The sequence below is a fragment of the Panthera onca genome, chromosome B2 (genome assembly GCF_046562875.1).
Source record: "Panthera onca isolate mPanOnc1 chromosome B2, mPanOnc1 haplotype 2, whole genome shotgun sequence".
NCBI lineage: Eukaryota > Metazoa > Chordata > Mammalia > Carnivora > Felidae > Panthera > Panthera onca.
In genome coordinates, this window is record NC_138343.1 from 11,673,705 (window position 1) to 11,699,678 (window position 25,974).

General features: G+C 42.0%; 1 protein-coding gene and 1 long non-coding RNA gene across 5 annotated transcripts in view; both read right to left on the reverse strand.

Annotated features, from left to right (window-relative positions):
• Positions 1-25,974, reverse strand: part of CAP2 (cyclase associated actin cytoskeleton regulatory protein 2) — a 157,628-nt gene that overhangs the window by 45,380 nt on the left and 86,274 nt on the right. The window lies entirely within an intron of this gene.
• Positions 15,306-25,700, reverse strand: LOC132666704 (uncharacterized). The gene is made up of 2 exons (XR_009604796.2): positions 25,497-25,700; positions 15,306-15,786 (listed from the first exon to the last, which is right to left on the reverse strand). It is a non-coding gene; the product is annotated as an uncharacterized LOC132666704 (long non-coding RNA).

Here is a 25,974-nt window from a genome sequence, read left to right on the forward strand (position 1 = left end):
GTATCTTCTTGCTCCTGTGGGAATAGATGCGAGGGAGGGTCTTGCTTTTACCAGTTACCATAATTCACGTGAAAAAGTGGAGATCTTCCACGGTGGCTCTTTTTTTAAAAAATGTGATGGCTTACAATATTTACGGTTATCTTAGTCTGGTTTGGCTTTCTACCTTGTGCCTCGTGAACCTGGCCAACAACTACTGGTTACTCTCACTTGTGATTAATTCAACAACTGACTTCTCTAGTCATACAGAAAACGACTTTCAAAATTACGTGAGCCAGTTATGAAGTATCACAGACACAGGGGCCTGTACTCCCTCCCCTTCCACCCCTGGAGCAGTCTCTTCTCTTTGGTTTTGAAGTAGATACAAGATTACCTGGTTGTTTTGTTTTTTTTTTTTTTTATGTGTTCCAAAGAACTAGAAACAGCTTGTACTCTGGCAATATTTTACTAAATGGTGTTTGCAGAAATGTTAAATGGAAAGGCCCCTAAAGCTCTTTCATTTCTTTTACTGAGACTTCAGAGCAAAGGTTCTCAACCTTGGCCACACATTGAAATGATCCGGGAGCTTTGAAAAACAGAGGGCTGGGTCCCACCCTGAAAGAAAGACTGTGATTTCACTGGTCTGGAGGTGGTCTGGGGTAGGGATGTGGGGGGAGGGGGTTGGAAATGCTCCCCAGGTGCAGATTTTAATCACTGCTACAGTGATGGCTTAGCACCCCAAAGGGCAGTTGTTCCTGCCAGGGACGGCAGACCGTTGGGGAAGAAGCCACAGTCAGCCACAGCAGCTTCCAGACCTCACTTCTCCTTCTTGACCCTTTTATATACCCTTCCCTACAAGAAATGTATATTAAGAGCTGACACTGGTTCGAATCTCAGCTCTGCCACTTACTACCGATGCGGCCTTGAGCAAATAACTTAATCTGAGCTTTGGTCTCCTCATCTGTAATTCAGAGATAATACAGCATTTCAAGCTTTCATTTCATTTCATTTCATTTCATTTCATTTCATTTCAAGATTTACTCTTATGTAATTAGCTTGGCGAGGAAGTAAAAGGGATGTCCTCTAGCATATGTAATACTCATTTGCTTCAAGTAAGTGTCTGTGCATTTAAGATAAGAGAGGCTCCAAATAAATATCCACCTAGGTTAATAGGATTTTAGGATTACAGGAATCCAAACTGGGTCATCTAGTTCAGGTTCTGATAGACCCGTCTGAGTAGGTCATGATCAGTGTTTTAAAAAGTAACTGAAACAGAAAAAAAAGTATCAGAGGGCATTCACATGAGGTGGGAGCGTCCCAAACATTTGTTTCAGTTACCCAGTGGCTGTGCGTGTACATGCGTGTGTACAATGTATTTCTCATCATGAATCTCAGTCTAAAATTTTAAGAGGTGTGGATGGAATCCAGTTCTCCCATTTCACATAATTAGGAGACAAGATCAGCTAGCCAGTGTTAGTAGAGCTGGGGCTAGAACCCAGGTCTTCTGGGAGGCCCTGAAACAACTTTCTGCATCCGGTGCTCAGAAAAATACAGTTAGCTCTCCACGCACAAGTTTCCTCCCTGCCAGCAAGAGTAGGGGAAGGTATTGTGAAGAGATTAGGGGCTCAGATCTGGAAAGAGACCACCTGGATTCAAGTCCTTGCTCCCCAGTGTACTAAACCCTAGGCCATTCCTCAGATTACCAAATGTGTCTATGATTCCATGACCTCATCTGCAAAATAGTGTTGATAATGGTACCCACTTGACAGGACTGTTAGGAGGAGTGAATGAGAGGAAGCTGTCTGTACTCGGTATAGAGTCAGGTGCACTGGGGTTCTCCGCAAACAGGGCGTGATCTAAAGGTCTCTGCCAGGGAAGCCTCCAATCGCCCACATTCACTGCCCAGTTCCCTCTTATCACTTGTATGCCAGCACAAGAAGAGAGATTTCCTAGTTGGGATATGCAAATGGACAGAGGCACGCTTTTTGTTTTGTTTTTGACACCTTGATTTAGGACTTCCAGGCTCCAGAACTGTGAGAAAGTAAATGTCTGTTGTTTAAGCCCCCCAGTCTGTGGTACTTCCTTTTGGCACCTGTAGAAAAATAACCTAAGGGTACAATGGCTTTATAGGAGAAGCAAACACCTCCAAACCTCCAACAACAACTCCCAAATCAACCTCTGAATAAAACAGTCACCCCCCACCAAATACTCCTTGCCTCAAAACTCCATGCCTCTTCCATGTTTGTTTGTTAACGGCAGCCAAAAGTCAGGTTTAAATGCTCTCCCTGGAATTTCGCTATTTGTTTATTTAAAAAAAAACTTTTTTACATTAAGTAAATACTACCCACGATGTGGGGCTTGAACTCACAACCTCAGAATCAAGAGTCGCATCTTCTATGGACAGAGCCAGTCAGGCACCCCTGGAATTTCACTCTTTAGAAGGGAAACATTGCCCTCTTCAAGGGATTCTTTTTAGTCCAAATCCTACATCAGATCCAAGGTGTGTTATAGGTATTTCTAGAAGGCAGCTGATTTTTGCTTATGGCAAAACTACTAAAAAGCATCCTAATTTCCTCCAACAATTTGCTAAGCTATAATATTCTTGATGCAGTGACATTTCTGAAAAAGACCAGAATATCTGAATTGTTGGTGATATCTGGCCTATTGCCCCAAGGGGAAAAATAACCAGAAACACTGTATTTACAATGTTAGATAGATTTATTAAGGCCATCTTCATTTATCTCTAACTTCCCAAGAACAAACTCTAAAGTCTGAGGAGACCGAAGGATATTATACATTGGTTATCTGATGAAAGCATCATAAAGATTGAGAAGAGTTTCCTTTTGCCTTGGTTTGGCAATTGCACAAAGAACTGTCCTCATTAAGAAAGACAGAGAGAGAGAGAGAGAGAGAGAGAGAGAGAGAGAGAGGAAGGAAGGAAGGAAGGAAGGAAAAAGGAAGAAAGAGAGAGAGAGAAAGAAAAAGAAAGAAGGAAGGAAAGGAAGGAAGAAAGAGAAGGAAAGAAAGAAAGAAAAGAAAAGAAAAGAAAAGAAAAGAAAAGAAAAGAAAAGAAAGGAAAAGAAAAGAAAGGAAGGAAGAAAGACCGGCTCAGAGAACTAAGTAAAACAGCTATTTGCATAACCTTAATAAACACTATAGCTTTTATTCGGTGCCAGATTTCTCCTGTACTGCAAGCTAGGCTAACACTCTCCAGCTCATCCTGAACGTTCACAGCTGGAATCAAAAACAGAGAACATTAGGGTTATGGTGTGATTTCCATCAAAACTGACTGTGTAGGGATGTCAGATGAAAGGCAAATGGGAGAGAGGCTTTCAGTTACAAGTATTTCCACCTGTTAAGTACTGAGCAGGTACTAGGCGTACTCAATAAATACAGGCTGAAAGGCACATGTCAATGAACACTACAAAAGGGCTTTCCACTCGTAGAAGGGGATACATTTAGGAGGTGTCCTGGGTTGTTTCAATGGATGCATTGGTGATGGCTCCTCAGACCGCATCTAGCTTTAGGCTGACTTGGGATTGGCCAGTTGTACCCAGGTCTCATTCAGATGACTTCCTGCCTGCCTGCCTGCCTTCCTTCCTTCCTTCCCTCCCTCCTTCCTTTCTTTCTTTCTTTCTTTCTTTCTTTCTTTCTTTCTTTCTTTCTTTCCTTCTCTTCTTTCTTTCTTTCTTTCTTTCTTTCTTTCTTTCTCTCTTCCTTCCTTCCTTCCTTCCTCCTTCCTTCCTTCCGTCCTTTCTTCCTTCCTCCTTCCCTCCCTCCTTCCTTCCTTCCTTCCTTCCTTCCTTCCTTTCTTTCTTTCAAAAAATTTTTTAAATCTTTATTTATTTTTGAGAGACAGACAGAGTGAGCAGGGGAGGAGCAGAGAGAGTGGGAGACACAGAATCTGAAGCAGGCTCCAGGCTCTGGGCTGTCAGCACAGAGCCTGACAAGGGGCTTGAATTCATGGACCATGAGATCATGACCTGAGCCAAAGTCAGACACTCAACAGACTGAGCCACCCAGGTGCCCCAGATGACTTTCTTTAAACTCAGGTTTCTATTACTCTGAGAGACCTTTCCTTGGAATAAAACCATTTTGCAAGGTTCAAATGAAGGGTTAACTGGAAAATCTTCTCTTCTCCTTCCCCCAGTTTCTGTGGGCTTTAACAGAAGGAGAAAATGACCAAAATGGAGGGGAGAGAGAGACATCAGCTGACTGTTAGTTTCAGGAAATGTTCTACAGGACTGTCTCAGCTTGATGGGACTGTGCTTTGGAGAGTATTTCAGGACTCAGTGTCTTCATGACCCTAGTTTCTGCCTTAAAGTTGAAGAATTGAGACCCAGTATCATCAACTTCATCTCAGCTTAGCTCCAGAAATAATTGTTTTGCAGAAAGTAAAATTAAAGAGCTTTATCAGCAAGCTCTGTAGAAACTTTACCCAAAAAGGAAAACCAAATTTCCACTCACGCTATTTTGTGAGAAATGGAACAGACTCCCTGGACTTTGACCTCAGAGATGTGTCACTGAGTGGAAGGAAATAAGCCTATTCCTGGAATCCAGGGTTTTCATGGGTTCTCTTCACCAGGTAGAGAACGGATCAATCTATCGCTACTCCTTTTTAAATAATTTGTTTTTTCTGGTTATAAAATTAACATACACTCTCTGTGAAACGCTGGGGAAAAAAACAGATGGGAAGACGTCGGTGAACAATAAACATGCTTAATTCCGCCACGTGAAAAAAAAGCCCTACTTAAATGTTTTATTTTTTTTTTCTGGCACACAGACTTAGTAGAGCTCTCTTGAAAAATAACAATAATTACTTTAAAAATAATGGCCATTAAGACCGTAAAGAATGGTCCTAAGAGTGGGATTCCAGAAGTTTCAATGAAAATAAGCAAGGACACAAATAAAATGCCATCAATATATTCTTGGCAAGTACTGTGAGAATTCTGTAATTGTAGAAAGGATGTTCTAAATGTAAATACTACAAAAGCATTACTATCACAATGCAGACAAGCTAAACAGCATTAAAGAAAGTATTTGATTTTAAATATCTGACTCCTACTTACATTTAAAATTCTAAGAAAACTTACATCAAACAGGAATGCTTAGCCCAGCATGCCACCAAATATCAATCATTATTACCTTGGCTAATGTGTTTTTGTGTAAAGTTTTACCAATTGATTCCACTTAGGTGCATGTGTGAACATGTGCGTGAATTATAGCACAAAAGACATATGGAAACATACACATCAAAGAGTTAACATTAAAATTTTTCTTATTCAATCTTGTAGGTTTATTCATATATTTTAAATTTTGTTTAAAAAATTTAAAAAAAAATTTTTTTTGAGACAGAGAGAGACAGAGCATGAACAGGGGAGGGGCAGAGAGAGAGGGAGACACAGAATCTGAGACAGGCTCCAGGCTCTGAGCAGTCAGCACAGCACAGAGCCCGACGTGGGGCTCGAACTCACAGACCGTGAGATCATGACCTGAGCCGAAGTAGGATGCTTAACCGACTGAGCCACCCAGGTGCCCCTTCGTATATTTTGAATTTTCTAATCTGTACACCCATTTATTCTGTTATTAGGGGAAAAGTTTTAAAACATACTAACTAGTTTTGTACCTTCAGTGGTAGAAAAGAATTTAATGGGTGCTATTAAACTTACATATATCAAAAAAGATTAAGCCTCTTCCTTACCATGAGGTAAGTCATTTCAGGAAACCATCTTCAGAAATTATCAGAATGAGTTATTCAGTTGAAGAATAGGTATAGCATTTTCTCAGGCAAAGGTTACCCAAATTGGGTTTCTAAAAATATGTTATTTGGGCACGTTTTAATAAAGGAAGCAATTGTTTTCACCATTTTAAGTTAGGAGCAAATATTTTTTACCAGAAACATTAATTTGAGTTCACTCACTTTGGTGCAGTTGTAGACACTTCCCCAGGCTAGTTTCCCTTAATGTTCCTGTTACATAAAAATTTTCCACTGTCCAGGAACATTTTGGAGGTTTGAGAATACGCCTCATGGAAATACTTTCAGAAACACTGGTACAGTTAAGACAACTTGGAAATTGAAAACAATTGCAAAACTGTCACAGAAGTCAATCTAAATAAACGAAACTTACTGAGCACTGCAAACATACATGATATTGTAGTAGTTGTCATTATCTTGCATTGTGACGATTTTCATAGAAGATATTTTTTATGTTCACGAGGATTTACATTCCATATCCTATTTCAGCGTTTGCTAAACTCTCCTAAAAAACACACTTAAGCATCCTCGGCTTTTGCTTATATTCCTTAAAAATCATTTAAAAAAATTTTTACTTGTTTTTTTTTTTTTTTTGTTTTTGACAGGGGGCAAGGAGGGGCAGAGGGAGAAGGAGAGAAAGACTCCCAAGCAGCCTGCACGCGCCCAGTGTGGACCCAGATGCGGGGCTCGATCTCATGAACCGTGAGACCACAACCTGAGCTGAAATCGAGAGTCAGACGCTTAACCGACTGAGCCACCCAGGCACCCCTAAAAATAATTTTTAAACAGTAAAACCATGGAGACTTGGGTTCCTTGGGGAATGAATTGCTTTGGAGAGTTGCACTGTCCTGATACCCAAGAGAGAAGCTCCTAACATACAAAAACTCCTGCTTAATTTTTTAAAGTTTATTTATTTATTCAGGGAGAGAGAGAGAGAAAGAGAGAGAGAGAGAGAGAGAGAGACTGAGCGAGAGAGCTCCTACTGAAATTTTTAATGCAAATCTTTCAACAACCCATTATACTCATCAGCACTTTTTCTTTCAGTAATTTTAAAAAAACAAACCATTTCAGACATGCATAAAAGCATAGAGACTAATAGGTAGGCATGTATATGAAACACCACTGAATACTGACTGGGGCCCAGGATCATCACCATGCTGCTCCTTTACTGACATTTGCTGAAGGATGGTTGGACATGCGAGGGTCTGGAGCCTGGGACAGAGAACCTCAGGGAAGGCACCGAAGCTCGACGTCAGCCTGTTCCATTTTTCTCATAAAGGTAGAACCGTGTGCTTGCAGTTACAAATCGGGCAGTTTTAAAATTGAAGCAGAGTTGACATATACCATTATATTAGTTTCAGATGTATAATTAATGGTTTGATACCAGTCTGGCTCATATCCACCACCACATGAAGCTACAAAATATGTTTTCTCCTGGTGCCAACTTTTAAGGTTTACTCTCTTAGCCACATTCGAATATGCAGTACAGTATTATTATTTTTTTTTTTTTTATTTTTTTTTTTCAACGTTTTTTTATTTATTTTTGGGACAGAGAGAGACAGAGCATGAACGGGGGAGGGGCAGAGAGAGAAGGAGACACAGAATCGGAAAGAGGCTCCAGGCTCCGAGCTGTCAGCCCAGAGCCTGACGCGGGGCTCGAACTCACGGACCGCGAGATCGTGACCTGGCTGAAGTCGGACGCTTAACCGACTGCGCCACCCAGGCGCCCCTGCAGTACAGTATTATTAACTCTAGTCACCATGCTGTATGTTACACCCCCACAGCTTCTTTCTTTTATACCTGGAAGTGTGTACCTTTTAATCCCCTTCACCCACTTTGCCCACCTCATTCTCCACCCCTGACCCCTGGCAACGACCAATCTGTCCTCTCTATCTATGAGCTTGGTGGTTTTTGTTTTCAGTTCTATCAGTTTGGTGTTTTTTTTTGATTCCACCTATAAGTGAGATCGTATGGTATTTGTCATTCTCTGATTTATTTCACTTCGCATATGCCCTCAAGGTCCATGCATGTTGTCGCTAATTACAAGATTTCATTCTTGTATATGGCTGAATAATATTCCATTGTATATGCATCCCAGTTCGTCCATCCATCCTGATTGATACTCAGGCTGTTTCCAAGTCTTGACTATTGTAAATAATGCACACGGGGTGCAGATACCTCCTCAAGTTAGTGTTTTTGTTTCCTTTGGAGAAATATCCAGTAATGGGATTACTGGATCATATGATAATTCTAGTTTTAATTTTTTTCCCACACACGCATTTAAAAAAATGTTTATTATTTTGAGAGAGAGAGAGCGAGTGAGCCTGACCGGGGGAGGGGCAGAGAGAGAGAGAGAGAGAGAGAGAGAGAGAGAGAGGGAGACACAGAATTGGAAGCAGGCTCCAGGCTCTGAGCAGGGGCTCGCACTCGTGGACTGATAAATCATGACCTGAGCCAAAGTCGGATGCTTAACCGATGAAACCACCCAGGGGCCCCTATTTTTAATTTTTTGGGGAATCTGTTCAGTGGCTGCACCAATTTACATTCCCACAAATTGGGCATTTTTAACGTAAAATCTTTTCTGCAAAAGCATTCAGCAAACCACAGGCTAAAGAGCCTTCTCCAAATAAATGTTTTAATTGTTCAGATAATACTACAAATAATAATTTGCACTGTTGCTACCGACACATTGTAAGTTATATGTTTTAACATTCAAAGCCTTATTTAGGATTTCATGGCCCCTGACACTGAGCAGTAGACACTCTGTCAGTCCCCACTTATATTTTTGTCTTTGCCACTGTTCACAGGGGTGAGCCTTATCTCTCATCATTTCTAGTTTTTGTTGTGTACTACCAAAACCTACAATTGATTCGTCAGAACAAGAACACAGTTCTGCTGACATGATATGTGGACCACAATTTTCTCTAAGCTCTCAATGTTTGACATGTCTCAGAAGAGTAGGTACAAGATGTAAAAAGTCAAGTTCAACGAAAATCAAAATGTTTACACAATGACCCACAACAATTTGTGTCCTTATAACACCTCATATCCTGAATCTTGCTGCAACAATAGGAGTCAGAAGATGGAAACAACAACAACAAAAACCCTGTAACATTAACTGTTCCCTCAGGTTGAGATTTATTGTTTTCATTATAGTTGTTCTGATAGGTAGAGTCTTTCACTGGTAGTACAAAAAGAGAATAGTCCAGACAGAGAAAACACATCTTTTGTATTCATGCATGGGTGTGCAGGCTAACAAATTAAGTTGAATATCAACAACTTAACCTGGTTACTTACCCACAGAGAGCACAAGAGAGGAGACTGGGTGGCCGAGAAGAATCTTATCTTGCACTTTGTTATGTTTTCAGCTTATTTTATGGGTCCAGCTGAGAAGATATCAACTCTGACCCCATCTGGGGAGGTATCACCTGGCATCTAAGAGTGATGAATTTTGTAACGACCTATAATTTTACTTTATGGGATACTGAACATTAGAGAGGAACAGCAGGTCTCATTTTGTGCTCTACTCAAACGCACAGGGACTTCACTAACAATCTCTACGGGTATAAATTGGACAACACTGCCAAAACTGTCCAGATTCACCAGCTTTACAAAATCTACAACAATATACTATGATCAGAAATTAGTTCTCTGCAAATGCAAAAAACAAAAACCAAAAACCAAAAAACACACAACTGAACTGCCATTAATCTTTTTTTTCCTATTAACATTTGTTGAGCACTAACTGTATGCCAAGCACCATACAGTCACTTGTGTCTACTTTCTAATGATATCTCTCAGTTTATTTTTTTTAAATTTTTTTTGGATAAATCTCAGTTTATTTTTTTTTAATTTTTTTTGATAAATCTCAGTTTATTTTTTTTATTTTTTTTGATAAATCTCAGTTTATTTTTTTTTTATTTTTTTTGGTAAATCTCAGTTTATTTTTTTTAATTTTTTTGATAAATCTCAGTTTATTTTTTTTGATAAATCTGTTTATTTTTAATTTTTTTTGATAAATCTCAGTTTACTTTTTTTAATTTTTTTATAAATCTGTTTATTTTTTTTTAATTTTTTAATAAATCTCAGTTCATTTTTTTTAATTTTTTTTTTTTTTTTTTTGATAAATCTCAGTTTAAACTATCAAAGCACCATTTGAAAAATCCCAGCCTAGTCAACTGGATTTACCGGGTTATTATCTTCCCCCTCAATAAGCGGCCCATGGTAGAGGCACAGCTAGATCTCCCTGAGATTCATTTATGCAGAATATTGCTGAGATGACCCAAATCTATAGTTTCCCTTCCAAACTCAGGAGATAAGAAAAACTTCAACAACTATCCTGTGAGTCTTAAGTCACATGGCAGGTGAACCATTACTGTCTCAAGCTACTAACGCTTAGCTCCAATAATCCTTAATTAGAAACTTGCTTTTTCTTTTAAGGTTAGCACAATCTCCATGAGATTCCACTGTCCGATTTTATCAAGCACAATGCTTCCCACTTGGCATCCAGTTTGGTGAACAGCTCAGCACAAATAGTGCTTCCTGGTCAACGGAGTTTGGTATCCCCCTTTTGGTGAGTCATGATTCACCTCAGAATACTGCTAGAGAAGTACGAAAGAAACCTATTTAACTTTGTTTAACCTGATGTTTCTACAGTTTTTTGTTTTTGCCCACAGAACCTTTTCTCTCCCCCAACCCTGGTTTTCTAGGGAACTGATACTCTGTGGGACAGAGCGTGGGAAATGCTGTTCCAGGGAGTCCGTGGGGCGGCTGCAGGAACTCCCAGAAGTCTGCAGGGCTGCTCATTGGGTATCCATCATTCCCCTCCTCTCCACTTGGTCTTGCTCATTACCACTGAGATACTTCCAAGGGCATTTAATGGAGGTAAAGAAGTCTCTAGTCCCCCTCCAACACCCACACCCACACCCACACCCACACTGGGAGGGCTGTTGGCACAGCCTGCCCCCCTCTGCACTGAGATTCTGTCTTCTACTGCCATCCCCTCTGCCAGTCCTTCTCTGACTCGCCTGGTGCCCACTTCTAATCACCCCCACCATTTGCAGCTCCAGTCTTTCCTCTCCCTTCTCCTTATCGTCTTTGTTTTCTTTTTTTTTCTCTTGCAGATCGAACCCTGGGTGGAAAGGCAGACTCCCTAGAAAACACAGCATTCTTTTCCTTCTGCAGAGCAAACTGATGGCTAATGACATTTGCCTTTGGTCCTTCCAGGTCTTGAGCTGTCTCTTCTCCCTGGGCTGCCCCATGGCCATGGGATGCTTCTTGGTATCCAAGAGGGATTTCTGGCTGCTTCCAGCTGCAGAGAAGTTTCCTGTTTTAAGGTTTCCTTATGTTGTAGATCTCATGGGCTCAGCCTTCTCTGTGCTTATAGATTCCTGTGCCTGGTGTTTCACACTGACTTCTAAGGGGAAGTGCGGCTAACAGGGTGTGTGAAGCTAGCACAAAACGTGATATACATCCAGAACGACTTTCTATGAGGTATGTGCAGGAAGACCATCTTTGATCTTTGACTTAGTTATTAGACATAAGGCCTACTGCTCTTGACTATGTAGTAAAATGGAGATGATTGTATTCATTATGTCTCTAAAGAGAGTCATCTTGTTACCTGTTTGTTTCTTCATTTATCCAACAAATATATGCCAAGGGCCATCTACGTGCCAGGGCTGGTCAGAGGTGCTGGGGTAGGGCACCCCAATACAGACAGTTTGCAGCAGCAAACGATACAGTGACTCTTACGTCCCTGCCCTCTTTTGTTCAAGTGAGGTGGGGAAGGAATTGGCTCATATGGGTTTGGAGGTGGGCAAGTCCCAAGATCTGCAGGGTGAGCTGGCAAGCCAGAGACCCAGAGCTGACGGCAGAGCTCCAATCTGAAGGCCGGCAGGCTTGAGACACAGGAAGAACTGGTGTTAAGTTTGAGTCCAAAAGCAGAAAAAAAGCTGATGTCCCAGTTTGAAGGCAGTCAGACAGGAGGAATTCTCCCTTACCCAGGGGAGGGTCAGGCTTTTTGTTCTATTTGAGCCTTCAACTCATCAGATGGGGCCCACCCACATTAGGGTGCTTTATTTATTCAACCTACTGATTTAAGTGTTAATCTCATCCAAAAACATCCTCACAGAAACAGCTAGAATAACGTTTGACCAAATATCTGGGCACCCCAATGGCCTAGTGAGGCTGACGTATAAAGTCAACTGTGACAAGAGACAGTACACTCTGCGGGGAGCAGATTTCTGATTAAGGATGATTGGAGCTGGGTATCAGTACGAACAAAGAATTATAAATAACTAAAGTATATAGTATGTTAGGTGTTAAAAGCCACTGGGAAAAAAGGTGGAGTCGAGTGAGGGGGATCAGAAATACATGTGGGGATGGGGTGCAATCTAAAATAGGATGACCAGAAGAGGTGTCATGAGGGAGGTGACATTTGAATAAATACTTGGAGGAGGGTATTAGCCGTGGGGCTGTCTGCGGGAAGCAGAAAGAGCTCTTCAAGAGGAAAAAACCATCACAGGGGTCTTGAGGCTGGAATGTGTCTCCAGGGTTCAAGGATCAGCCAGCAAGACCAGTGGAGCTGGAACGAGTTGGAGGAAGAGGTGGAAGAGGAAATGGTGGGGAGCAGGGGAACGAATCACACGGGCTGTTGACAGGACTCTGGCTCTTATCCTGAATGAAACAGAAATCGCTACAGAGTTTTGAGCACAGGAATGACATGATGTGATTTTCTTTTATAAGAATCATTCTGGCCGCTGCGCTGAGAATAGACTGGGGGAAGGGGGAGGGTAGAAGCAGGGAGATCGTATTTGAGACTTTGCGAGAATTTGGATGAGAGACAGAAGCAGCTGGGGCCAGCGTGACCGTAGCGGAGGCTGTGAGGAGATTCTGGACTGGACGTGGGCTATCTGAGCGCAGGAGGAGTTAAGAATAACTCCTCGGTTTTTGATCTGAGCAATTAGGATGGAGTTGTGGTCACCTGAGAAGCAGAAGTTGAAGAAGGAACAGATTTTAGGAGGAAGACCAGGAGTTCAGAGTTGACACACTCTTTAGGCTACCCTTAACCTTGCCTTCCCAAGGGCCACACTTCACTAAGATGAGTCTGCAAAGCGGCTCCTGATGTCCTTAACTCCCCTCCTTGCTTCTAACTAAGCTTGATTCCTTTCTGGTTTCCATGCTCGGGAGCAGGTTCTCCCTTCTCAATTCAGTGCAACACAGTGTATCATGTGTTGTTCCTCATACACAAGGATGGTGCCTTTGGCCCACAATCAGCAGGAGGTGAGCTCGGTGCCGTTTCTCTCCTGGTGATGGTTTGTGCTGAGTCATCCACTCTGGCCAGCGGCAAATGTCTGCGAGACAAGTCGCCTGGATAATGGGTACACCCCGGGGTTGGCGGTAAAATTTTTTTGTTAATTTCCCAGGTCAATTACTCATTCTATCCTGAAGTTAGCTGGCCTACAGAGAGCTCAAACCTTTGGACTTAACTTCATCTGTGCCATATTTTAACTAATCAGAGTAATGGATGGAGACATACTGTTTAATATGGTTGATCTGGGGTAGACCCAATCATGTCATATGCGTGTCTGTGGGTGATCTAGCTTTCTTGCTTTCTTTCTTTCTTTCTTTCTTTCTCTCTCTCTTTCTTTCTTTTTTTTTTTTTTAAAGGTTTTACTTTCAGGTAATCTCTACACCCAACATGGGGCTCAAACTCACAATCCCGAGATCAAGAGTGGCACACTCTACCTACTGAGCCGGCCAGGCGCCCCCTTGCTTGCATTTTTTATGCTAAATACAGTGCTTGTCACGTAACAGGTAAATGAAGAAATAAATACATTAATGTTGAAGTAATAAATAAAAATGAACCTTCGAAGAAGTGAGACGTGATCTGGATAGTAGAAATAAACTTATTTACTTACTATGGCAATAGTTTATCCTCTTTGATACATGTGTTGTTTTATTCATAAGTGAACACAACGATCAGGTATTTTCTTCTATGTTTTCTTCCTCTGTTTTCCTTCATAAGCTTTTCCTTGTATGGTATCCACCTTGATCTCATCAAGCTTTCTGGTTCCTATTATCTGTTAAAATATTTATAGAGCACCTACGATATGCCAGGTTTAATTCTAGGTATTTGGAATATATTAGTGAGAAAAAGAGAGACTTCCTCTACTGGGTTTGTAAGTGGTGAACGGACGGCAAATAATATACATGATAAATACATCTTACGTTGAAAAAAAGTAGAGCAATAAAAAGGGATGTAGGTTCTGGGGAGTTTTATTAATGTAAAAAGGCTTAGGTAAGAAGGTCTGGCTGACTGAAATATTTGACTATTTGGTGAATTCTGTTTCTTCTAGCCAATCCTGTCACATGCTAGCAGCTGATCAGAGTGGAATATGGAATTTCAATGAGGAGAAAATAGGAATTGGAAAGGAATAAAAGTTGCCTCCCTCACTCCCACCCCAGAACTGGCTAACCTGGATTCAGCCACTCATAAAGCTAGAGTTCATTTTCAATTCCAGATAGTCTTGACCTTGGCATACAATACAGGATAATATGCTTGCTGCTGATTAGCATTACAGAATAAAATGTGCCAGGTATACTTTCTAGTACCTGCTTGACCACCTCTGTGTTACCAATCTTGATTTTTTTCTTGTAGGTACATTTTGTCAGCTCTGGGTCCTTCTGACTTCCAGTGCATAGCGTTACTTTATTAAATTAAATACACTCAGAGATTTTTTTTTTGGTGACCCCAAGATACAAAATTAAAATGTGAATACATGTACCCTACCACTGGGCAACATCATAAAAAGTTGGTAAATTTACAGGCAGGGAAAATATACAACTGTTTCCCATGTTTGGTTTTAGGAAATTTCTCTGAATTGCTAAGATGTACCTTTCCAACATCACACACTCGCATTGCTAAGTACAAAATACAATGCCTGCAAATGAAAGGCTGAACGGTCAAACTCTTTCCTTCCTTCTGGCACATTAGATGCTCCTTCCAGAACACAGAGAGATAGGCTGAGGCCAAGAGGAACTGACCTGGGCAGTCAATGGGATTTGTTCCTCATCATCAGGCCATGTTAGGAACCCCACACAAGTCTGTATAAGACCTTCAGTGGTGAGCCTCATATAGGGATCAGTTTTGGGGTAGGGAGGACATGAATTGCCTGCTATCAGTCAGGTACTATACTTTGCATTCTATATCTTAATTAAACACCACAAAACCTTGGAAAAATTAGCATTATTATTCCTGTTTTACGAATGAGGGGATAAGTTCAATAAATACTTAGTGATATGCTCAAGGTCATCTTGACAGAACTGGGATTTGAATTCAGATATGTCTGCTTCTCAAAGCTTATGTTCTTAGGCATAACGAAGAAAGCATTGGCTTTGGAGCGGGGCACATCCTGGTTTAAACCACACCTTTCACACCCGTTGGGGCTAACTTCCCCTCTCTGAGCCCCAGAATCCTTCTAGGAAAGGAGTAATACTCATCTGTGACCAAATAAGATAATATGTGTATAATGTCTGACACATACACATCACAGAGACCTCAAGATGGGACCTGTTGTTATTTTCACCATTATTCAAAGATTTTACTGACTGTATGTATGAATAAACAGTATGTCATTGATAGCCAAACAAAATGTATTGCTCAGTGAAACATCACTGGTAAGAGAACCGACAGCCCACAATTCGTAGCCACAAGGACGAGCTCTCAGCGCAGGCCGTCCTGGATGAGGTAGAAACTCAGGTCTTCTCTTCTGAGACTCCCAGGCCACTTACTCGTGTACTCCTAGATACGACATAGGCTGAAGCACTGTGACAATGACTGGAGCACTGAGGAACAGTCTTTGGGAGAGGCTGCCCAAGGTCAATGCCAGGTGGAATTGTATCACCTCTCATGTGTTGACACCATGCTGGACTCTGAGACCTCGCTGTTTCAGTCGCTACTGATTAGTCGTCACCGTATCACTGATTTTCTTTAAAGACAACTTCTCTTGTGGCCATCAGTTTTGTAAATTTTGGACCTCATATCCTTCCTAGACCTGCTGGTACAAGCGTTTTCCCGTTAGCAAGAGTGTGCCACAGGCAAGAGACATGGCAGCCTGTAGTGGGAGAACGTTCTGTTTGCTACAGACCTGTCGGATATGAAGGGCAGCACAATGGAGTTGCCATGCACTGCAGGCACCAGAGTCAGTCTCGGATTTTAGTCTTTTTTTTTTTTAATTTTTTTTTTAACATTTTTATTTATTTTTGAGACAGAGAGAGAGCATGAACAGGGGAGAGTCAGAGAAAGAGGGAGACACAGAATCTGAAACAGGCTCCAGGCTCTGAGCTGTCAGCACAGAGCCCAACGCGGGGCTCGAACCCACAGACCAAGAGATCATGACATGAGCCGAAGTCGGATGCTTAACCGACGGAGCCACCCAGGCGCCCCTCGGATTTTAGTCTTAACTCTGCCTCTTACTGACCAAGAGAATAACATTCACCTCATAGAACAGATGTGAAGCAACAGGTGTTCCATATTCATTAACGCCCTTCCTCCTTACGCTTCTGGAAGGTACACTTTGAGACCAACTGTGACAACTCAGAGGGCAAAGTCCAATGACTAACACAAACTACTACCTAGTGAGATGCCTCCGAGTGACTGATACTTCGGTGTCTACCTTGATAGGTGCTGATTCTTGCTAATGACTTTGAAATTAAGTATTATTATCCCATTGTTTCAGCAGACAAAACTGAGGTTTGGGCACACTTACTAATTTATCTCTGAAGTTGGCCTGTATTATAAATGATTTTTTTAAAAAAGGGGAATGGGAAATGGGAGGCAAACCATAAGAGACTCTTAAATACAGAGAACAAACTGAGGGTTGCTGGAAGGGAGGGGTGGGTGGCAGATGGGTTAAATGGGTGATGGGCATTTAGGAGGGCACTTTTCAGGATGAGTACTGGGTGTCATATGTAAGACATGAATCACTGGGTTCTACTCCTGAAGCCAAGACTACACAGTATGTTAACTAACTTGAATTTAAATAAAAAATAAAATAAAAAAGGGAAGGAAATTCATTGAACAATTACTATTAATTGCCTCAATGACCACATTCCCACCACCATGCTGTTACCAAAAGAGTAAGAAGGTCACACGAATGCACAGCTACAGCATGGTGAGATGTGGTCCAAGAAGGAACTGGGGAGGAGCTGGTCTGAGGTGGGTGGGGTCAGGTGGGACAATCCAGAGGGGCCAGCTTTGCTTGTTTTTGTTTTTTTTTTAATGTTTATTTATTTTGAGAGAGAGAGACAGAGAGCATGAGAGCACGAGGTGGGTAGGGGCAGAGAGAGAGAGAGAGAGAGAGAGAGAGAGAGAGAGAGAAAGAATCCTGAGCAGGCTCTGTGCTGTCAGCATAAGAGCCCAACGTGGGGCTCGATCCCATGAACTGTGAGATCATGACCTGAGTTGAAACCAAGAGTCGACGCTCAACCAACAGAACCACCCAGGCACCCCTGTTTGCTTGTTCTTTAAAAATGAGAAGAAATGTGCAGAGTTCTAAGCTGGGAGAACAGCAGGTAAAAATACACACACTCCTATAAAAAACAAAGACACAGAGGCATAAAAAGTCACAGTGTGCAGGAAACAATAAATTTTCCTGGAAGGCATGGAACGCAAATCCTGTGGGGAGTTGTGGGTGATGAGGCTGCCAAGCCAGACAAGGATCTGTGTCTGGGGAGCCCCACGTGTGGTGCTGAGCAATGCGGATTTTAGAGAGAACTCCTGGGAGGGTTTTAAGCAGAGCAGCGCCCCAACCGGAGACTGAGAATAACCAGCTTGGTGGGGAGGAGAGACTCAGAGGAAGGCACGGGGGTGGGGCCAGCACCAAAGCAGAGGCAGCAAGGCCAGTAGGAGGTGTTTCTAAGGCATTGATGAGGGACTGACGAAGGCAGTGGCTAGGGTGACCATGAGAAGGGGCCGGATCTGAGAGGCATGTAGGACAAGAATGCCTTCTGTTTCTATTCTGCTGCCTCTGGAGGACCCAGCACACAGTAGGCACTCAATAATTGAGTGCTGAGTTGACGAATGAGGTAAAAATGAGAAGTGACAGCAGACAGAGACACAGAGGATGACTCCAAGGCTCCCTGTCTAGAGGACGCTTTTAAAACTGCTGCTGCCTCCTGCTGATAAAGTCAAGGAAGCTGCTGGATTCCATGAGCAGATGGAGACGGCACCCTCCAACCCCAGCAAATCATCTTTCAAGCCAAAGGCAACCGTAAGAACATGGCGCACAAGAACTACCAAGCATGGGCTTTCTGCAGGATGCGGAATGAGAGTTCAAGCTCTTGTCTGAGTCCTAAGTGGAAGAGTGACTTCGGCTGGCCTGTGGGTTGTGGTCACAGAGTCGATAAGAGAAAACACTTCTAGATTGCTAGCCTTTCATGATCCCATGTGGTGGTGTCTGGGATCCTTTTTAAGAAGTATTCCTATAGTGTTTTCATGATTTCCTTGGCCAGGCTTGAATAGTATGTTCTTTACCTAGGTTTCTTGCCTGAAGATAGTTAAATTATAAACACAAAATCCTGGAGTCCTACTTCCTATTATTTTGTCGGATTTTCCTATTTTATTGTTTCTTAGAACATGTTTGGTCACAAACATAGGGGGCTATTGTAATAGGAGGAATGTTTAGGTTCACGGAACTGCCCCATTTTTACTCCTTCATTCTTTGAGCAGTATGGCACGGTGGATGGTGGGAAGATGCACAGCTCACCCTCCCCCATTCCTTCTTTCCTTCTCACTCCTCATCCCCAGAAGCTCCTGCACTATGTGGGGACCCCGCAGAGCCTGCCATGGAGGTGGTTTGAGGGCTACTTCAATAGAACGTTCTGGGAGTCTCTGGCTCCTGACAATGAAGGGAAGAGCATTTGAAACAGGAAAAGGAAGTTAAGACTGCAGAGACATGGTTGCCATATGGATTTTCCTTCCACAATCCATTTACTTTTTGGAAAAGAACAAACTTATTAATAATTATTAGCCCTGTAGTTATCAATTAACCCCTTTTTCAGGGTCAACGCAAATCAACCAAGAGCAATAAAGGGGCTGACAAGAAAGGAGGAAGAGTGGATGTGACATGGGAGCCTGCATGACAGGAAAAGTATGCTGATATGGTAGCCAACAGGGTGATGCCCACACTCACCCCATTACACCCAGGGCCCAGCTCTCAGGACCGGGCTCTCAGGGTTAGCTCCCTTGCCATCTTGGGCCACAGTGTCACTGGCTACCAAACCTGGCTGGAGAAAGCTGGTGGCACCGGGAACCGGAAGCTTGTGCTCTAGGCTGGTAAAGCCCCGCCGATCATTGCAGGTCTCTGGCAAGTTGTGTAATGGAACATCTGTGAGCTTTGGTGTCTCCATCTGTAGATGGAGTGTAACATTACTATCCACGCGCTCCTGTGTGACATTATGGAAACTAACAGGTGATAAAAGAATCTCGAGATCCTCGAATTAAAAGGTTACTGGGAAATGTTCACACAAAACGCCATCAGTATTTATGCCATTTACATCAGGAGTTGGGGGAAAAACCCTCAGGACTGGGAAATTCATTGATTTTACTATTTCTGTTTTCCATTCTACTTATCTCAAATTCTCTGCCCGCTGAATCCCACCCCCCCAACTTCAAAAAGAAGTACTGTCCCTTCTATATCTGCACTTTTATTGAAAGCAGAGAAATCAGACAATGGCATTTGAGTCTGGCATTTTGGGTTCATTTAGAAGAATCTTTAGACTTGAAAATAAGAAAGAATGATTTTCAAAGGCAGTGAAAGAAAATCATCTTCAGTTAAGGGCAGTTTGTGTCCAGAGAAGCAATGGGGATGTGGATCCTGGGACAATGACATAATCCTCCTTCTTCTGTACTAGGGATAACTCCGGGCGTCTACAGGCAGCTGTTCAGTGGTCTCAAAACCTTTTTGTTTATGGAGTTTCCTGACTCCAGACAATTCTACAGTGTGGTCATGGTCAGATTTCCTGGTCACGCACCTATGTGTTGCTTGTGCTGGACCCAGTTCCACATAGAGCTCCCCCAACACTTGACCGACACTCACAGCACACACCCTCAGCTCCATATGTATCCTGTTTGATTTTTCCATTTGTAAAACACCTGGCAACACGTTAGATCCAGATGAAAAGCAAGGTGTTTACAAACTAGTAAAGAAATACGATATTTATCCTGTCAGCTGAAATGAACGTGACAGATGTATTTTTGGTTAAAATTAAGATCCTGAGCCCTATCACGTTACTCCCGGCGATGTCGCCAGATGCACAGCGTGTGTCTAACAAAGACACGCCCTATGGTCATTTGAGCCAGGCTGCGGGTTCCAACAATTCATGGCAGGGAGCTCGTGACAAGGGCTTGCCTGAGAGGGGGCCCCACCCACGAGTCGAACCCACTGGAGTAGACTCTTGAAAGCAGTGTAGAAAGGATTCTCTTCTATCTTGCCCTGCCCACAAACATCTTCGCTGTCAGGCAAGGGTTCTGGGAAGAAAACACATGGACTCTTCAATTTGGGTCTACAAAAGTGGTTCTCATCTCGGAGCAGCAGACTAGACATGTCCCCAAGGACATAAATATGGGAACGGACCAGTTCTTCCCACTAGGCTCGCTGGGACTTTTCTTCCCACCGGATTTGCATAACTCCAAATAGGAGTGACTTGTGCGTGCACAGAGGGCACACAGGGGAGACACAGGAGAGAACCCACGGGGCTATTTTCTAGGGCAAGCTCTTCCTCTGGTTCTTTTCAGGGTCCCCTTGTCCATAGTTTATGAGCCCGGTCTGCTTCTCTTGCTGACCAATGAGCTGGTAAAAACAATACTGTTGGCAGTACAGGGAAAGATAACTGAACTGCCTTTAAGCCTGGCCTTCTTGAGGGCTTTGTGTCTAGTGACAGGACCTGGGCATGTGAGAAGGCTCTACCAAGGGGTCCTAGGGTTCCATGCAGGTTTGAATTTCCATCTTTCCACACCTCCCTTTATGGACTGGTATTTGCTTCTTTTGCACAGGTGCCTAATCCCAACTTCATCCCACTGTAATAATGATAGTCAAACTGGGTCCTTTATCGTTACCTTATCTGCACTCTGTAGAGCTAGTCTACCGTGGGTTATGTCTCTCTGGGGTGTGGCCACCTGCACACCAATGAGGTCTTTCCTCCACATTGATATGCATTCCATGTGTACACATGACATCTTAGGAGTCACAGGGATTCTTATAGAACCGTCCAGAAAAATTAGAAAGGAAACAATGGGGAGGGAAAAAAAAGAATGAAAGAAAACAGCTGTTATGTACCCTGGACTCTTGAGAAGGAATTTGGGGGATGGTAGCACCCACCCTCCCCATAAAATGATTTGAAATAGAAAAACAAGAAACAATAAGTACCATATAATAAGTTTCATAAATAATAAATAAGTCAAACAAATAAAATTCACCAATTCGCAGCCTGAGTCCCATGTAAAAGTTTTGCAATTGAAGAAGGAATGAGCAAAACAAACAAAGAAACAAAAAAAACCCACCACCACCAACAACAAAAACCATGGACCTGGGGCTATCCACCTAAACATGTCCGAATGAGCTCATGACAACAGCTTCCAAAGAGAGAGAGAAGAAATAATTGTCACTATGAAGGAATCAGGAGGGATAGGAAGCTCAGCAAAACTTGCAAATTTATAGACAAATAAAAACACCAAGAGAAGAATTCGTGCAGCCCAGATGGTTAGTGTTACCATGACAAGCCAGAACAACTGGCCCAAAGTATGGCTGCATTACACAGATAGTAACATTGGAACTGTCCCCGACAAGCCTAGTGTTAACCGCTGAATTATGCCTCCCCTAGATTTGTATGTTGAAATCCTCACCACAAGTACCTCAGAACATGACCATATCTGGAAGCAGGGGTGTTGCAGATGTAATTAGTTAAGATGAGGTCATGCCGGAGTAGGGTGGGCTCCTAACCCATTATGACTGGTGTCCTTACAAAAAGGGGAAATTTGGATAAGGAGGCACACACGCTGGGAGAGCACCATCTTGGTTTTGGAGTTCTGGCCTCCACTACTGTCAGACAATAAATTTCTGTTGTGTAAGCCCTCAGTTTGTGGTCGTGTTTCGTTATAGCCGCTCTGGCAAACGAATACACCTGACTAATAGGCTGGAGAATCTCAAGCTTGGACGAATAGGCACATGGTGGAGTCAGGATTGTGATAAGCACAAAATCAGGAGCAGAGATAACAGAAAATTTCCTAACCGGGAAGGGAACTTTGGCGTGGATGTCGGGAGAATCCCGACAAATCTACTCAGTAACGAGTGACTTGGCATGCCCATATTTCCCTTCACAGGCTTGTCTATCACTTAAAAAAAAAATAAAGTAAAGGGAAAGTTTTAAAGCGACCATAAATAAGGGAAGTTGGCATTTAATGATTTAAGGAGAACAAGTAATTTGGTTTCTCTCCTTAGACTTTGGAGGAGAACAGGTCTGGGTGGAGAAATCATGACAAACCCAAGAAAAAATACTTGACCAGGGTCATCTTGCTCTTTAAGGGCAAAGGAGAATATTTTAAGATTTAGTGGACTTGAAACAATGACCAACTAAAAATAGAAACAGTGGGTCACAAAGACTCATACCCATTATGTCGCTGCAGGAGATAATTAAGGCTAGACAGAGACTTAAAGATCTCTTTGAGAAACAAATGAATTAGAGTATTAAGCAAGGATTAATTAATACGCCTTTCACTAATAATGAAAACAGTTGGTAAGTTAGCAAATAAATTCTTGGAACTCTCAAGTAATAGCAGAACCCTAAAAGGATCTCAGATAATAACTATAAAGAATGAATACTAGAAGGGGAAACAAAGACTCTTTCTGATTCCTAAAAGGGAATGAAAGTTTATTTAGTTAATAGTAGAAATAAATAGAAGCAATTAAAATGGTTTCTCTGAAATACATTAATGTTAAAATGTTAACGAACAGACCACTTAGGGTTATCCTTTGGCCTAGCTCAAAAAGAAATAAAGAGTTTAAAATCCAGCAAAGAACACACAGAAATGAAAAAGAGAAAGCATTAAATGACTACAATAGGAGATAAACTGATTGGGCTTAAGGATAAATAATGTATCAAAAATAAACAAGAACAGCCTGAACTTGCTTATTGTAACAAAAACAGTAGTTGACCAGATGAAAAAAAAATAAAATCCAACAATCTGCTGTTAAAAGATATATTTAGTACCAACCCATTTTGATCAATGGGGTGGGGGAGAATGGTCTCAGATTTAACCCACTTAACTACAAGAGCAGAGATACTTTGGGCTTTTCCATTTGTTCGACGCAATTTCACACACTTGAACCCTGCCTGTCTTCCAAGACTGGGTTCCAGGGTCCCCTTCTCTGTGACCGTGTCTGCAGCTTCCCCAACCCCTACGCAGCGCTCCAGACTGCCACGGGGGGCCCCGTCAGCTCAGCATTTATTACGGAGCACCACATTTAGACTGATCTTTGGTCCTCACCAGACCTTGAGCTCCTGCAGAAAGCAGCTCTTGGTGTCTCTAAGCCTAGCTAATCAAATGATGGACTATGGTGTATCCGTCAAAATGAAACATAAATGGATTTGGAAGATGGAGATGGACATTTCAGGGCTTTTCTTTAACATAGGCATGGAAGTACACTGTTGTAAGAACTTTGGCTGCTCACTGTGATGGCGTATTGGATTTGCTTGGGGAAGGGGTTGGCGGAGGGGAGGGGACTCGGATGCTGAGACGGCAAGCTGCAAAGGGCCCTGAATGTCGTCCTATGGGGTCTATGGGATTGACTGCAGGATTCCAGATTAGTTTCTTTTCTGTTTATTGACTCTGCTTTGTCACAGTGCCCACGATCAAAGAATGGGGCACAGACAGTGGAGAAACCAGTTAGGAGAGTCCATTCCTATAATGTTTGTCAGTGAGTGGTGGTATTTCTTTCTTCTTCTGTCCTTTCTTTTTTTAAGTTTATTTATTTTGAGAGAGAGAGAGAGAATGAGAACATGAGTGGGGCGGGTCAGAGAGAGGAAGCAGTGCAGAGCCTGACATGGGGCTTGAACTCATGAATCATGAGATCATGACCTGAGGTGAGATCAAGAGTTGGATGCTTAACTGACTGAGCCACCCAGGCACCCCTTCTTTTGTCCTTTCTTTATTCACGGTTGTTTCAAGAGCAAGCCTGGAATACTTTTATGTTAAAAAATTTAAAACCTTCCCCTCTGTAACCCAGTCATCCTTTCTTCCTCTCTGCATTAGGGCAATGGGAATGGAGTAAAGGTTTCAGATTCCACAGTCTTATGGTCAGGGCAGTGTCAGGGCTCAGAGACTGGTTAGATGTGGGGGCTGAAGGAAAAGGAGTCCAAAGAATTTAGGAATTTCTAATTCAAGTGACAGGGTGGTTCGTGGTTCCATCAACTGAGAGAAAGAATCGGAGTGGGGGCTCAGTTTGACCAAGGTGTGTATGTGCGGGTTCTGGACAAGGTGCATTTGAGGTTCAGGTAGAGCATCCAGTCCTCGGGATAAGGAGTCTGGAGGTGCATAATTGGCACCATTAGCACAGGGGTGACTGGTACCACCATGGAAACTGAGGATACTGATCAGAGAGAGACGGGGTTCAAGAAATTGCTCTTCTGATGATAAAGAATGAAATCTTGAGGGAATATATATAATTAATGAGTAGAGGAAGAAAGAGAAGCCAGAGAAAGAAATGAAATGGGAGAGACAACTTGCAGAGAATAGAGTTTCATTTGCAAGAGAAGAACAAACTTTTAGGAGGGGAACAGTCAGTAGTAAAGTTTCTTCAGGGAGGTTGAATGGAATGAGGACAACCAGGAAGATCCCAGGGCACTGGGAAAGTCTTTTTTGGTAAAATGATAAGGAAGGAAGACAGATGACAGGAGACTGAAGGGTGACAGGGAAGTGAGGACATGAAATCAGGGAGGACAGAGTATTCTAAAGAAGTCTAGCGACAAAGGGAAGGAACGTGATGGGTTTAGGTGGTCAAGGATGATGAGATTTTTTTGTTTGTTTAAAGGAGAAAGAACCCTGATTTGGTTGGCAGACCAAGCAGAAGGAGCCAGTAAAGAGAGAAAGAGGGAACGATTGATTAGATAAGGTTCCAGAGAAGTCAGGAGGTCGTCACATAAATGGGGTGCTCATGATGTTATCAGATCAAAAAGAGAATTCTGAATAAAAGCAATGAGGGGTCACTATAGGATTGCCACAGACACAACCTATATAATATAGTAAATTTTTATGTCCCAAGCAACATAAAAAAATACATAAAAGAGAAGTGGGGGGAAAGCAAGAAGAAATAAGTAAATGAGTAATTGCATAACAAACTCTATTCAGGACATGCCTGGACAAAGAATATAGACAAAATTGAAACTTACAAAAAAGTAAGGAAAAACTAACAGACATAGGAAAGAGAATTAAACATGAAACAGAAACATGTTTAATTAAACATTAAACAGAAACATGACACAATTAAAAAATATTTTCTTTTCACTAAAAATAAATCTCTTCCCACCATTTATTACATAAGGGAGACAAAGACACATTAAAAAAATATACCTACAATATTCTTCCACAATGTTAGAAAACCAGTATCAACTGAATTCCATTTAAGTAACACCATACAATTAGAAAATTTTTTCTTATAAATAATATCAATTAAAGAAGCAAGCCATGGCCCAACCCCTGTGCTCTTACATTTCTTTTAGAACCCCACTCCTGAATCTTTGTTTTGGTCCCAATTCTTCACGATTTCTCCCCAAGCTCAGCTGAAGGCATTGGGTGGTATTTCCTCTTTATAAAGGCTTATTTGTTTGCTGGTCTTCTCTACTCAATCTTCTTTAAAAATACTAATTATGTTTTATATGTATGGGCTCAAGTTTATTGGAGAATCAGGTAAAGAATGAAGATATGGATCATAAGAATTTATGATTAACCAAAAGTTAACTCAAAAATAGAATGCCTACTCAAATGATGTCATAGATAATTACCAAATAAAGAATGTCCACTACGATGACAAATAACATGGATTAGGATGATAGGAGAAGATGTGAATATTTAGTTATGTTACATACAAAGAGCAGAGAAAGTACTCTGACACAAAACTGAGGAGAATATGAAATAATATAAGTCATTAGATAATGATGTTCATCACATTATTTCCTTTAGAATTTCT